Source organism: Ovis aries, chromosome 20, assembly GCF_016772045.2.
Source record: "Ovis aries strain OAR_USU_Benz2616 breed Rambouillet chromosome 20, ARS-UI_Ramb_v3.0, whole genome shotgun sequence".
NCBI classification, from domain to species: domain Eukaryota; kingdom Metazoa; phylum Chordata; class Mammalia; order Artiodactyla; family Bovidae; genus Ovis; species Ovis aries.
Window position 1 is genome coordinate 33,394,090 of NC_056073.1, and position 14,612 is coordinate 33,408,701.

A 14,612-nucleotide genomic window follows, 5' to 3' on the forward strand; every position below is an offset into this window, starting at 1 on the left:
TATCATGTTTAGATCACAATACATTTTAAAAATTTTGCTTGCTTTTTCTTTCATTTTGCATATATATATATATATATATGTATATATATATAAATTGAGGCTACATAAGTGGCAGAAGAAGGCAGTAGCTACCTAGAGATAATTAGGTAAATACTCGGTCACACTAATAAATTCCAGCATGCCTGCATGTTGCTTCAGTCATGTCTGACTCTTTGCGGCCTCATGGACTGCAGCCCATCAGGCTCCTCTGTCCATGGGGTTCTCCAGGCAAGAACACCAGAGTGGGTGCTTGCTTCATCAGCACATGTACTAAAATTGGAATGATACAAAGGTTACCAGCATGGCCCCTACCCAAGGATGACACACCCATCTATGAAGAGTTCCATATTTTTATGGAAGCTAGAAGGATGGTAACAATGATCCTATGTGCAGGGCAGCAAAGGAGACAGAGACGTAAAGAACAGATTTTGGACTCAGTGGGAGAAGGAGAGTGTGGGGATGATTTGAGAGAATAGCATTGAAACATATGCACAAAGCAGGGCACCGAAAGCCAATGCTCTGTGACAACCTAGAGAGATAGGATGTGGAGGGAGGTGGGAGGGTTTCAGGATGGGGGGACACATATACCTATGGCTGATTCATGTTGATGTATGGCAAGAACAATTACAATATTGTAAAATAGTTATCCTTCAACTAAAAAAAAAAAAAATACTGGAGTGGGTAGCCATTCCCTTCTCCAGGGGATCTTCCCAACCCAAGGATCGAACTTGGGTCTCCTGCATTGCAGGCAGATTCTTTACCATCTGAGCCACCTGGAAAGCCAAATTCTACCACATCCCACTCTAATTCTCTCTGGTACAATTAACCATACTCGCCTGCATGTGAATGCAGGACTTCCCTGGTGGCTCAGACAGTAAAATGTCTGCCTACAATGTGGGAGACCCGGGTTCAATCCCTGGGTCAGGAAGATCTTCTGGAGAAGAAAATGGCACCCCCCTCCAGTATTATTGCCTGGAAAATCCCATGGATGGAGGAGCCTGGTAGGCTACAGTAAATGGGGTTGCAAAGAGTTGGACATGACAGCGAATTCACTCACTTCACTCGCCTGCATGTGAAATATATTGATTCAAACATTGACAGAAATGCATTTTATTCATTTTATGAGGAAGGGATGTTTTTATTTTTATTTTTCAATTTTGTTTTGGAAGGAAATAGATGTTGATGGAATACACCATCTAGTCTGGAGACATTGGCACATGTTTGTGGGACACAGAAATTATCTTATTTATTTTATACATAGTAGTTTGTACTTAAACCATTCCACCACTTGCCTCTGGGAAAACCAATAAATATTCCATAAACCAGCTCTATCATTTTGTCACCATGCCTTTTCCTCTTCTATTTATCCTTTGAATCCAAAGTTTTGAACAAAATAATGAAAAATTTTTTCCGAGAGCAAAGAGATATACTGAATCACAGAACACGCATGGGCTGCTGCTGTAAGGTGGAGTGTGGAGACCAGAGCTTTTTCATGCAATTGTCTCTTCTATGAATATTTCCTGCCTGCTGAAGAGGCAAGAAACAGAGAGAATACAGGGGCCACTGATGTTCTCAGAATGCCTCCAAGAAGATTGTGAGGAAATGTCGTTTCCAGATAATGTGCAGTAAGGAGCAGTAGTAAGATTAATTTTGTTTGGAGAAAACTGAACAGAATAAAAACTTATTTGTTTAGAGATAGGTTGCCATTTGATTATATTTAGTGCAAACATGGACTATTAGCCACTTATAGAATTGATCTATTACTACAGCTGTTGGAGAGCTTTAAATGAGCCAACTGAAAGCAATTACTAAATGAAATACTTTGCATATTAGCAGGAAAACTGGAGCCCCTCTATTCCTGAGGAAAGGTGCTTACACACAGACTATATTACACGTGGTGATGGATTACCCCAGGGAAACAAAGAACACTTGTAAGCAAAGAGGTTTCAAAGCCAGGCTGGCCAGCATCTCCAGTAGCCTACCTGGCCAGCCCCTTGGCACTGCCCAAGAGTCCAGTTCATCCTTTCTCCATTGGCTCCCTTGATATCTCAGTTTTTCCATCCCCAGTCCTTTAGCCTACAGTCATGCACACAATCACACACACACACATACCTTACCTGAATTTCAAATAGAAATCTCCCAATAAAACGCATGCACCTTTCTTATTAATATTTATTTGATTTATTTGTTTAGCTGCTCTGGGTATTAGTTGTGGCACGTGGAATCTTTAGTTGTGGCATGTGATTTTAGCTGTGGCATGTGAGATCTAGTTCCCTGACCAGGGAACAAACTCAGATCCCCTGCTTTGGGAGTGTGGAGTCTTAGCCACTGAAACACCAGAGTCCCTGAAATTCATGGATCTTTAAATCAGGGAGTTTTGGGGAGCTTCCCTGGTGGTTCAGTGGTGAAGAGCCCACCTGCCTGGGCAAGAGACACAGGTCCTGCCTCTGGTCTGAGAGGAGCCCACATGCTATGGAACAACTGAGCTGGTGTGCACATCTAGTGAGCTGGTACAATTGCTGAGACCAACGGCCCTAGAGCCGGTGATCCACAGCAAGAGAAGCCAGCGCAGTGAGAAGTCTGTGCATCACAACTAGAGAGTAGCCCCTGATGGCCGCAACTGGAGAAAAGTCCACACAAGAGACTCAGCAAGGCTGAAAAGAAATAAATAAATTACATAATCAATAGTTTTAAGAAATAGGGAGCTCTTGAGGCCATTCTAAGTCACTGATCTCCGGAGAGGCTGTTCAAGTTTTGCATCTGCTATAGAGAAAGTGTCTTTTCTTTGTTCTTTGCATTATTGCGCTGCCGATTAAGACCTTAAAATATTTCTTCTACAGTTTTGGAGCTGTATTATTTTGAATTGGCATTATTGAGTTATAACTCATATATAATAATATGCAAAAATTTTAAGAGTATAATAAAATGTTTGGACAAATGCATATAACCAAGTAACCAACATTAGAATAATGAATGATATGGAACATTTCCATCACCCCAAAAGGTATCCTGTGCCCCTTTGGAGTCAACCGGCTACTCCCATCCTCAGCCACTTGCAAATATATATACTTTCTGTCACTGTAGTTTTACATTTTCCAGAAATTCACTCAGTAGAATTGTTGACTGTGTGATTGCTAATCTCTGGCTTATTTCTCTTAGCATAATGCCTTCAACATGCATCCTCTTGGTTGCATAACCTCGGTGGCTTGTGTCTGTCTATACTATTGAGTAGTATCTCACTTTTTATTCATGCTGTACTCAGTCACTTCAGGCATGTCTGACTCTTTGTGACCCTATATACTGTAGCCCATCAGGCTTCTGTGTCCGTGGGATTCTCCAGGCAAGAATACTGGAGTCGGTTGTCATGCCCTTCTCCAGGGGATATTCCCAACACAGAGATTGAACTCGAGTCTCTTATGTCTCCTGTATTGGCAGGTTCTTTACCACTGGCACCACCTGGGAAGCTCTATTTGTACATACCATAGTTTATTTGTCCATTCACCATTTGAAGGCTAGGTTGTTTCCACTTTTGGGCCATTATGAATAAGGCTACTATGAAAAAAGGATAACAAATCTTTATGTAAGTATATATTTCATTTCTCTTGGGTAAATGTCTAAGAGTAGGATTGTTAGGCCCTACGGTAAGTGTGTAGGATCCAACAATTCCACTCTTAGATGTTTACCCAAGAGAAATGAAATATATGTTTACTTGGGTCCTATGGTAAGTGGTGGCTCAGTTCTAAAGAACCTACCTGTCAATGTAGGAGACACAGGAGATGCAGGTTCAAGGCCTGGTTTTGGAATGATCCCCTGGAAAAGGAAATGGCAGCTCACTCCAGTATCACAGAGAAGCTTGGTGGATTATAGTCCATGGGGTTGCAAAGAGTCAGACGTGACTGAGTGACTGAACATTCATGCACAATAAATGTGTATGTTACTTTATAAGAAATCCCCGAAGTGTCTTCCAAAGTAATTTGTATTTTGTATTTCTAACAGCAATATGCAATTCTAATTGCTCTATATAATTCTTGATGTGTGTAAAAATGTTAGTCGCTCAGTCGTGTCCTACTGTTTGTGACCCCATGGACTTGGAGCCCACCAGTCTCCTCTGTCCATGGGATTCTCCAGGCAAGAATACTGGAGTGGGTTGCAACTTTCTTTTCCAGGGGATCTTCCTGACCCGGGGGTTGAACCCAGATCTCCTGCATTGCAGGCAGACTCTTTACCATCAGAAGCATTCTGAGAAGTTTGTATTGGTATCTCATTGTGGTTTTAATTTGCATTTTCCTAATGCCTCACTTAGAGCCAGACATCCTGGAATGTGAAGTAAAGTAGGCCTTAGAAAGCATCACTATGAACAAAGCTAGTGGCAGTGATGGAATTCCAGTTGAGCTATTTCAAATCCTGAAGGATGATGCTGTGGAAGTGCTACACTCAGTATGCCAGCAAATTTGGAAAACTCAGCAGTGGCCACAGGACTGGAAAAGGTCAGTCTTCATTGCAATCCCAAAGAAAGGCAATGCTAAAGAATGCTCCTACTACCGCACAATTGCACTCATCTCACAGGTTGGTGAAGTAATTTTCAAAATTCTCCAAGCCAGGCTTCAGCAGTATGTGAACTGTGAACTTCCAGATGCTCAAGCTGGTTTTAGAAAAGGCAGAGGAATCAGAGATCGAATTTCCAATATCAGCTGAATCATCAAAAAAGCAAGAGAGTTCCAGAAAAACATCTATTTCTGTTTTATTGACTATATCAAAGCCTTTGACTGTGTGGATCACAATAAACTGTGGAAAATTCTGAAAGAGATGGGCATGCTAGACTATGTGACCTGCCTCTTGAGAAACCTATATGCAGGTCAGGAAGCAACAGCTAGAACTGGATATGGAACAACAGACTGCTTCCAATAAGAAAAGGAGTACATCAAGCCTGTATATTGTCACCCTGTTTATTTAACTTATATGCAGAGTACATCATGAGAAGCACTGGACTGGAAGAAGCACAAGCTGGAATCAAGATTGCTGGGAGAAATATCAATAACCTCAGATATGCAGATGACACCACCTTTATGGCAGAAAGTGAAGAGGAACTCGAAAGCCTCTTGATGAAAGTGAAAGAGGAGAGTGAGAAAGTTGGCTTAAAGCTCAACATTCAGAAAACGAAGATCATGGCATCTGGTCCCATCACTTCATGGGAAATAGATGGGGAAACAGTGGAGACAGTGTCAGACTTTATTTTTTCAGTTCGGTTCAGTTCAGTTCAGTCGCTCAGTCGTGTCCGACTCTTTGCGACCCCATGAATTGCAGCACACCAGGCCTCCCTGTCCATCACCATCTCCCGGAGTTCACTCAGACTCACGTCCATCGAGTCAGGGATGCCATCCAGCCATCTCATGCTCTGTTGTCTCCTTCTCCTCCTGCCCTCAATCCCTCCCAGCATCAGAGTCTTTTCCAATGAGTCAACTCTTCGCATGAGGTGGCCAAGGTACTGGAGCTTCAGCTTTAGCATCATTCCTTCCAAAGAAATCCCAGGGTTGATCTCCTTCAAAATGGACTGGTTGGATCTCCTTGCAGTCCAAGGGACCCTCAAGGGTCTTCTCCAACACCACAGTTCAAAAGCATCAATTCTTCGGCACTCAGCCTTCTTCACAGTCCAACTCTCACATCCATACATGACCACAGAAAAAACCATAGCCTTGACTAGGGGGACCTTAGTCGGCAAAGTAATGTCTCTGCTCTTGAATATACTATCCAGGTTGGTCATAACTTTTCTTCCAAGGAGTAAGCGGCTTTTAATTTCATGGCTGCAGTCACCATCTGCAGTGATTTTGGAGCCCATAAAAATAAAGTCTGACACTGTTTTTACTGTTTCCCCATCTATTTCCCATGAAGTGGCAGGACCAGATGCCATGATCTTCATTTTCTGAATGTTGAGCTTTAAGCCAAATTTTTCACTCTCCTCTTGCACTTTCATCAAGAGGCTTTTGAGTTCCTCTTCACTTTCTGCCATAAGGGTGGTGTCATCTGCATATCTAAGGTTATTGATATTTTTCCCGGCAATCTTGATTCCAGCTTGTGCTTCTTTCAGTCCAGCGTTTCTCATGATGTACTCTGCATAGAAGTTAAATAAGCAGGGTGACAATATACAGCCTGACATACTCCTTTTCTTATTGAAACCAGTCTGTTGTTCCATGTCCAGTTCTAACTGCTGCTTCCTGACCTGCATACAGATTTCTCAAGAGGCAGGTTAGGTATTTTGGGGGCCTCCAAAATCACTGCAGACGGTGACTTCAGCCATGGAACTAAAATATGCTTACTCCTTAGAAGGAAAGTTATGACCAACCTAGATAGCATATTCAAAAGCAGAGATATTACTTTGCCAATAAAAATCCATCTAGTCAAGGCTATGGCTTTTCCAGTAGTCATGTATGGATGTGAGAGTTGGACTGTGAGGAAAGCTGAGGGCTGAAGAATTGATGCTTTTCAACTGTGGTGTTGGAGAAGACTCTTGAGAGTCCCTTGGACTGCAGGGAGATCCAACCAGTCCATCCTAAAGGAGATTAGTCCTGGGTGTTCATTGGAAGGACTGATGCTAAAGCTGAAACTCCAATACTTTGGCCACCTGATGCGAAGAGTTGACTCGTTGGAAAAGACCCTAATGCTCGGAGGGATTGGGTGCAGGAGGAGAAGGGGACAACAGAGGATGAGATGGCTGGATGGCATCACCGACTCAATGGACGTGAGTTTGAGTGAACTCTGGGAGTTGGTGATGGACAGGGAGGCCTGGCGTGCTGTGATTCATGGGGTCACAAAGAGTCGGACACGACTGAGTGCCTGAACTGAACTGAACTGAACTGAATGCCTAAGGATGCTACATATCTTTTCATGTCCTCATTGCCCATGCTGTATCTTTTGTGGGGCAATATCTCTTCAAATCTTTCTCCTGTTTTATAAATTGTGCATTTTTTTCTTTTTGATTTAAGTGTTCTTTCTATATTTTGGAAATGAGTCCTTGATTAGATGTATGTTTTGCCAATACTTTCTTCCAGTCTGTGTCTTGTCTTTTTATAGTAACAGTTTTAAATTCAATAAAGTCTAATTTATCACTCACTTTCTTTTTTGGTTAATGTTCTCTCTGTTCTATTTATTAAAATTACTCTGTAAAGATTTTTGTTCAAACTTAATGTTTATAAGTTTTATAGTTTTGGCTCCTACATTTAGGTCTATGATCCAATTAGAAGTAACGTGTGTATATAAATATATATATATATATATATATATATATATATAAAAGTTGTGAGTTTTTGTATGTTTTATTTCTTTTCTTTTTTGCATTTCAATGTCTAGTTATTCTAGCACCATGTATTAGAAAGACTATATCCTCCTGATTATACTTTCCTGGCATTTTGTTGAATACCAATTACTACATATGTGTGAGTCTCTTTCTCTATTTTGTTCTATTATTCTATATGTCTATACTCAAACCAACACCATACTCTCATGGTGATTATATCATTATAATCACTCATAATAATGTAAGTCTTCTAGTTATATTCTTATTTGAAAGTCCTTTATTTTTCCCAAAATTTTAGAATCAGCTTATCAGTTTCTACCAAAAAGAAGCAGCCAGCATTTAATAAGAATTGCATAGAATCTATAGATTAATTTAGAGAATTTCTATTGCATCAATATTTAGCATTGTGGTTCATAAATATGGCATATCTCTACATTTGTCTTGATTTTTATTGGCAACATTAGGCTCTAGTTATGTACCTTGCACTTATTTAAAAAACATACCCTCAAATATTGTACATTTTTTACATTATTAAGTCATTTGGATATTTGTCTCAATTTCCAGTGCTTCATTTGTAATATACACAAATACAATCAATTTTTGCATATTCATCTTGTATCCTGAGACCTCACTAAACTCAGTATTATTTCCCAAATCTTTTTTTTTTTTTTGGTAGATTTCTTAGGAATTTTTACATAGACCATCATATTACTTGTGAATATTTTGTTCTTCTTCCATTGAATTCTCTATACCTTTTCTCTTTCCTTATTGTATTTTCTAGAACCTTAAGTATAATGTTAAATAGAAGTGGTAAGAGTTGATATATATGCCTTGTTCCTGTTATTGAGGGAAAAGCATGTGTTTTTTCACCATTTAGTATTATGTGAACTTTAAGGTTGAAGAAGTTCTGTTTTATTCTTAGTTTAGTGAGAGTTTGTATTATGAATAAGAGTTAATTTTGTCCTGGTGCACTGGGACAACCCAGAAGGATGGTAAGGGGGGCGAGGGGGTGGAGGAGGGAGGGCGGTTCAAGATGGGGAACACGTGTATACCTGCGGCAGATTCATGTTGATGTATGGCAAAACCAATACAATATTGTAAAGTAATTAACCTCCAATTAAAATAAATAAATTTATATTAAAAAAATTGTCAAGTGTTTTTATCTTTTCATGTTTGTCAATACAATGAATTATATTGATTAAAAAAATTAATTCTATGTCTCTTGGACAAATTACAATTACACATGATAACTGTCGGAGGAGGCAATGGCACCCCACTCCACTACTCTTGCCTGGAAAATCCCGTGGACGGAGGAGCCTGGTGGGCTGCAGTCCATGGGGTCTCTAAGAGTCAGGCACAACTGAGTGACTTCACTTTCACTTTTCACTTGCATGCATTGGAGAAGGAAATGGAACCCACTCCAGTGTTCTTGCCTGGAGAATCCCAGGGACGGGGGAGCCTGGTGGGCTGCCGTCTATGGGGTCGCACAGAGTCAGACACAACTGAAGCAACTTAGCAGCAGCAGCAGCACCAGCATGAGGGGTATTTATATCTATTTTCATCAGTGATATGGGCTTGTAATTTTCTTGTTATATCTTTCTGGTCTTTGACTCATCAATCTGCAGGTTTTATTAAATTTTAGAAAGGTACAGGATTTTCTCATTTATTTTTCTAGAAAATTTCATGTAGAATTTGTATTGGTTCCTTTTTAAATTTTGAAGAAATTATCACTGATGTCATCTAAGCCTGGAAATTCTATTGGGGGATTCTTTGTAACTATGCATTTAATTTCTCTAATAAATATTGGGGTTGGGCTGTATAAGATTATCCATTTCACCCTGAATGAATTCTAATAGTATGTGTCTCCCGAGGAATCTGCCTCAGTACAAAAAATATAGATTAACAAGCAAAGTGATGTGCATTTTTTTGTTTGTTTTTTGGAAGAGGATTTAAGAGAGCTAGTGAGGAGAAAGGAAAGTAGCTGGAGAGGGAAGTTAGAGAGGGAAGAGAAAGTCTCTGATGAGGAAAGAAAGTAGGGAGATCTCAGAGCTTAGTGAAGTGGTAAGTGGTACTTTGCAGTGTTTTCTAGATGGGAGCCTGCAGGTAAGGCAACAATTACTGCTTTATCTCACATTTTCATAATCATTTTGAATCTACTTAGAATCTGAGACATAGTCAATGATCAGTGTCCTTAGTTGTGAATGTTTAGTCAGTGGAAAATCAAAAGATACATATCAGCACTTTCTTGGTGGTCCAGTGGTAAAGAATGCACCTGCCAAAGCAGGGGACACAGGCTCTATTCCTGGTCAGGGACGATTCCACATGCCAGGCAGCAAATAAGCCCATGTGCCACAACTACTGAGCCCACACACGGGTACTATTGAAGCCCACGCTCTCTGACAAGAAAAGCCCCCACAATGGGAAGCCTGCACACCACAACTAGGGAAAAGCCGACATGCAGCAATCAAAACCAAGTGCAGCCAAAAATAAATAAGTGATTTTAATTTTTTAAAAAAGACATCTGTGTCAGATGGACAGCAACTCAAAAGCTCTGAAGCCAAGCGAAGCTTGCAGACTATGTTTCAGCATCCCCAATTGCTGCATGGAGTATTTGTGGGCACAGGGCTACATGCAGAGCTCAGCATTTTAAGTCTTTCACTTCACAGAGAGTGAGAATTACATAAGTATTCAGGTGTTTCATGCACCAGGGGTTTTATATGTACAACAGAGGAAGATTATTTTTGCAAGATAGCAGCCTATATTAAGGCACACATGGGTTTATATTGTTTTTGGCATCTCGGGCCCTTTTTTACTAGATTTTGTCAACCATGTTTCCTTTCTGAACAGAGGCCGCATACAACAATTGGATGAACAATTTTGTGAAATCTCTCTAGGGGCCTCTCTTGAGGCTGAGCCCAAATGAGATCATGATATGAGAGAGTGGCTTGACAGGACTTTTATTTCAGTAAGTGATCTCATTCACTTAAAGCACTAATCATTTTAACAGGAGAAAAGTTCAGCCTTCCAAAATTGCAGTAGGAAAAAAATTAAGAGAAAAAGCATGTCAGAGCAATCTTACGGAGTTTCCCATGTGATTTTGTGCTGAAAATTTTCCATGTATACATCATCAGAATGGATATACAGTCTGATATTACTGGTGAAAGATATATGAGAAAAGTCAACTTAATGCAAACAAATAAGATTCCAGGCTGCAAAGCCGACTTACCTGGTTTGGGTTTATTACATTTGACATGAAGAAAACCACTTTCCCCTTTTGGAAGTCTTTCCGTCATATGACATGTAACATCTGCATGAATAAAATTTGTAGATGAGAGAGACTGTAATATGCTTTTAGCATGCTGGATACTAGTCACTAGGTCTACCTGAAGTACAATATCTGGATGAAAACTGGAAATTCTAACATGGCTATTCCTACCTTGCATCCTGGTTTTATTTGATTTCTATATTCACATTAGCTAAGTTGAGCTCTTTCATTGATATTCTCCATTTTGCAAACTTTATATCTGTCCCTTTGTTTATTTCTGATTGTCATTGTTCAGTCACCCAGTCATGTTCAACTCTTTGTGACCCCATAGACTGCAGAGCACCAGGCCTCCCTGTCCCTCACCATCTCCCAAAGTTTGCCCAAGTTCATGACCATTGCATTAGTGATGCCATCCAGCCATCTCATTCTCTGATGTCATCTTTTCCTTCTGATTAGCCATGGTGAAAAATTTTGTTTTCTAGGTGCAGCAAAGCACTTTAAGACATCTCACATTACAAGGAGTAGGATTACTTTCAACTAAACTTAACAGGTCTGGAAAGCACATCAAACTCAGAAAAAGGTTGGCCCAATTCTGTTTTCATCAGTAAATGCACCAGGAACAGATTCAAGTAAATTTTGGAATGGTTGTATTTAATTTATTTATTTATTTATTTATTTTTTTGGAATGGTTGTATTTTAAACAAAAATTTGTATCCACTAGGGGGGAAAAATAATGACCAACATTTCTATAATTGCATGTAAGGCAATCACACCTCCTGAATTTCTGCTTAGAACACTGGGTGTTGCAGCTCAATGTGTGACATGTCAATTAATACAAAATTGGGGACCATTACTGGAGGGGCTGATGGCCAGTGGCTCCTGTGGTTTTATACAGCTTGGACTAATGATGCGCTTCTCAGTTTCTATGACTACACCTCTGACCATTAGATCTCCATCTTCACTCCTTAGCACACATACTGCCATGGCACCCAGAGCCTGTCATTAGAGTCAGTGCAATCAACTCAAGTCAGAATTTCCTCATGGATTATCCTTTCTTTCAGAATTATATTTACCCCAAGCCATGGCTGATCTCTCCCAAATGAATAGAAAACTGTTATGGCAAATCTGTGAGTTCTTGACTAGTTTATTCTGCTTCTACTCAAATTTGTTCTCCTGCTCATTACCCAAGATCTGAGCCTTTCTACTCATCCATAATCTAGATTCTTAAACATATTACTGCTCCAGGCTCCTTTTTCCTTGATCTGACCTCATTGCTGAGCATTTACCCATCATCTGTCTCTGGGAGACCCTGATTCACAGTTACAAATTTCCCCTTCATTTATGAGTTCTTCACTGAAATTCCACACTCTTCATAACTCTGCCAAGAAAGCCATTTTCCCCTGCTGCTCTTCCATTAAGATTCTGCTCTTTCACCAACATCTCATGGACCTCACATCTGGAAATTGAAGCTGGCATCCTTCTGACTTCCAATCTGGAGTTTTCACTATTTTTCCTTCTCCATGGAGTAAAAAATCCTGCTCTTTGAAGGCTTATGCCAACCTTTATTCATTCACCACATAAATTATCCACAGACTTTCTGATCAATCTTGCTCACTTACTAAGAAATACTAGATACAATTAGTCCCCAGTAATAATCCTTTTTTCTTGGCTAAATTGGGTCTTTATTATAGGTGACTTTAAAATTCACTTTGACAACCCATCTAACATAATAACCTTTCAGTTTCTTTAGTTTTCTTGCCCTGTTCTTTTTACCTGTACTGTACATTCCTATACCCCTGGTCACATCCCAGAACTCAACATCTCCTGAAAATGTTCTACCACTGGGCTAATTTTTCAGAAGACTGGTTGAGATGGACATAAGAGAAAATGTAAAGAAATGTTTAGGAATTGTTTTATTTCTTATTTCACAAAGAATACCTTTAAGTACAATTCAAAAGGGTTTAATGAAGAATGTTGTCATTGCTCAGTCACTAAGTCACCTCCGACTCTTTGCAACCCCATGGACTGCAACATGCCAGGCTTCCCTATCCTTCACTGTCTCTTGGAGTTTGCTCAAGAGTTTGTCCACTGAGTCAGTGATGCCATCCAACCATCTCATTCTCTGTGGCCCCCTTATCCTTATCCTTCTGTCCTCAATCTTTCTCAGCATCAGGGTCTTTTCCAATGAGTCAGCTCTTCTCATCAAGTGGCCAAGTATTGGAACTTCAGTTTCAGCATCAGTCCTTCCAATGAATAGTCAGGACTGATTTCCTTTAGAATTGACTGGTTTGATCTCTTTGCTATCCAAGGGACTCTCAAGAGCTTTCTCCAACACCACAAATTGAAGGCATGAATTCTTTGGCGTCTCACATCTGTACATGATTACTGGAAAAATCAAGGTGCATAAAAGTTATAAGTTTCATCCATTAGTGATAGAGAAAGATATTTAAGAAGGATGAAGGAAAAAACAAAAGAGCAGATGGAAAGGTTAAACTTAGTTACAGGAAGCACAACTTGTCCTTTAAAAGAGATGAAATAAGATGAAATAAGATAATATAAACAAATGTTTATATTAGTGGCAAGTTTAGGGAACCATACTGAGTGGTTTCTAATTTCTCTGTAAGGAACACGTGGAAATTTCCTGCTGAGCGTAAAAGAATGGGAGTGAGAATAAGGGAAAAGAACTAAAGAAAACTGTGAAAATTTTGAAGAGGATTACCAAATGTTGCATTATTGAGGTGAAAATCCAAACCATAAATATGTCAGAACAGATAATATAGGGATAGTGACTTGATAGACATTCGTAGCAGAAGGCAAAGAAGCTGAAATTGTCAATGAGTGTGTAATTTATGGAAAGTGGGTCAACACTTGGTTGGGAAGGCAGTGAAACTACTCAAGACAGCTGAAATTAAGAGTAAATTGGAGAAGTCAAAAGGCAAAAAGTCTCAGAAAGTTCAAAGAACTTTTATAAGGAAAATGGAAAAGACAAACTGAAATAATAAGAGATATAAAAACAAAGACTCTGCAATATTTGCCTGTATACATTTCTCACATTAAAAAAAAAATCACAGAAATGACATTCATTAGCTAGTGTAGAAATATCATTTCTATGTAAAAATTTATTAGAGAGTCACAGAACCATTTTAACGACATAATCCATTTGCATTTTGGAGTCTGACTGCTTGTTCAGCCTTGTCACAACCTAAGTGAAGCGGGATCTCTAATCCAATAGTTTATTTTAAAGAGGGAAAAAAAGAGCTATGAAAGACTCCTTCAGTGGAAACAATAAAGAAAGCAATTCCATACCTAATTTATTTAACCACAAATTGTTTTAATCCCTTATCCTCACAGCAGACAAACAGATGGCACTCATTCCTTTTAAGCAATACATAAAGGTTGCAGATTGAATCATCATTCTTTTAGAAAAAAATAACAGAATATATCACAAAACCCTCACAAGTTTCTACTTCTTACAATATCTACTTAAACATCAAAAAGATCCTTTGACACAGACAAAACAAAGCCAACTCCAGGATAGGGTAAGAAACAGGCAAAATTTAAAGACATTCACGAGAATAAATTGAACGAAACTATTATGGATTTTTTCTTTTAAGAAGAATGAGAAGGCAGGTCATAATACCATTTTCAAACATTAAGAAAAGATGTATTTATTTTGTGGAATTTAGGCACTCAGGGTAAATGCAATGGATATTCTAAGAGGGGTTGTTTTGATTAAGCCTGGAAGATCAGCATTTGGAAGTATTATCTATCTGATGAAGGATTTTTTGCAATCATATTTTATCTCAGGAAATTGGTAAATAGCAGGTGTTTGCATTGCATTTTCCAGTAGGTTGTGGATTCCAGGCAAACAACTTTTACCCAGAGGAATAGTTGATTATATTACTGCTCTACAGTCGACTATTCTTGTTCACTGGGGACTGTAACTCAAGATCGACTTGTGTTCCAAGAAGAAATACACTGACTGGTGTCAGTGAAGTCTCTAGTAGACTATAATCA

The 14,612-nt window shown here is 39.3% G+C and overlaps 1 non-coding gene across 1 annotated transcript; it reads left to right on the plus strand.

Annotated features, from left to right (window-relative positions):
- Positions 1-285: 285 nt before the first annotated feature.
- On the plus strand, positions 286-392 carry LOC114109742 (U6 spliceosomal RNA). The gene has a single exon (XR_003586324.1). It is a non-coding gene; the product is annotated as a U6 spliceosomal RNA (small nuclear RNA).
- Positions 393-14,612: the final 14,220 nt, after the last annotated feature.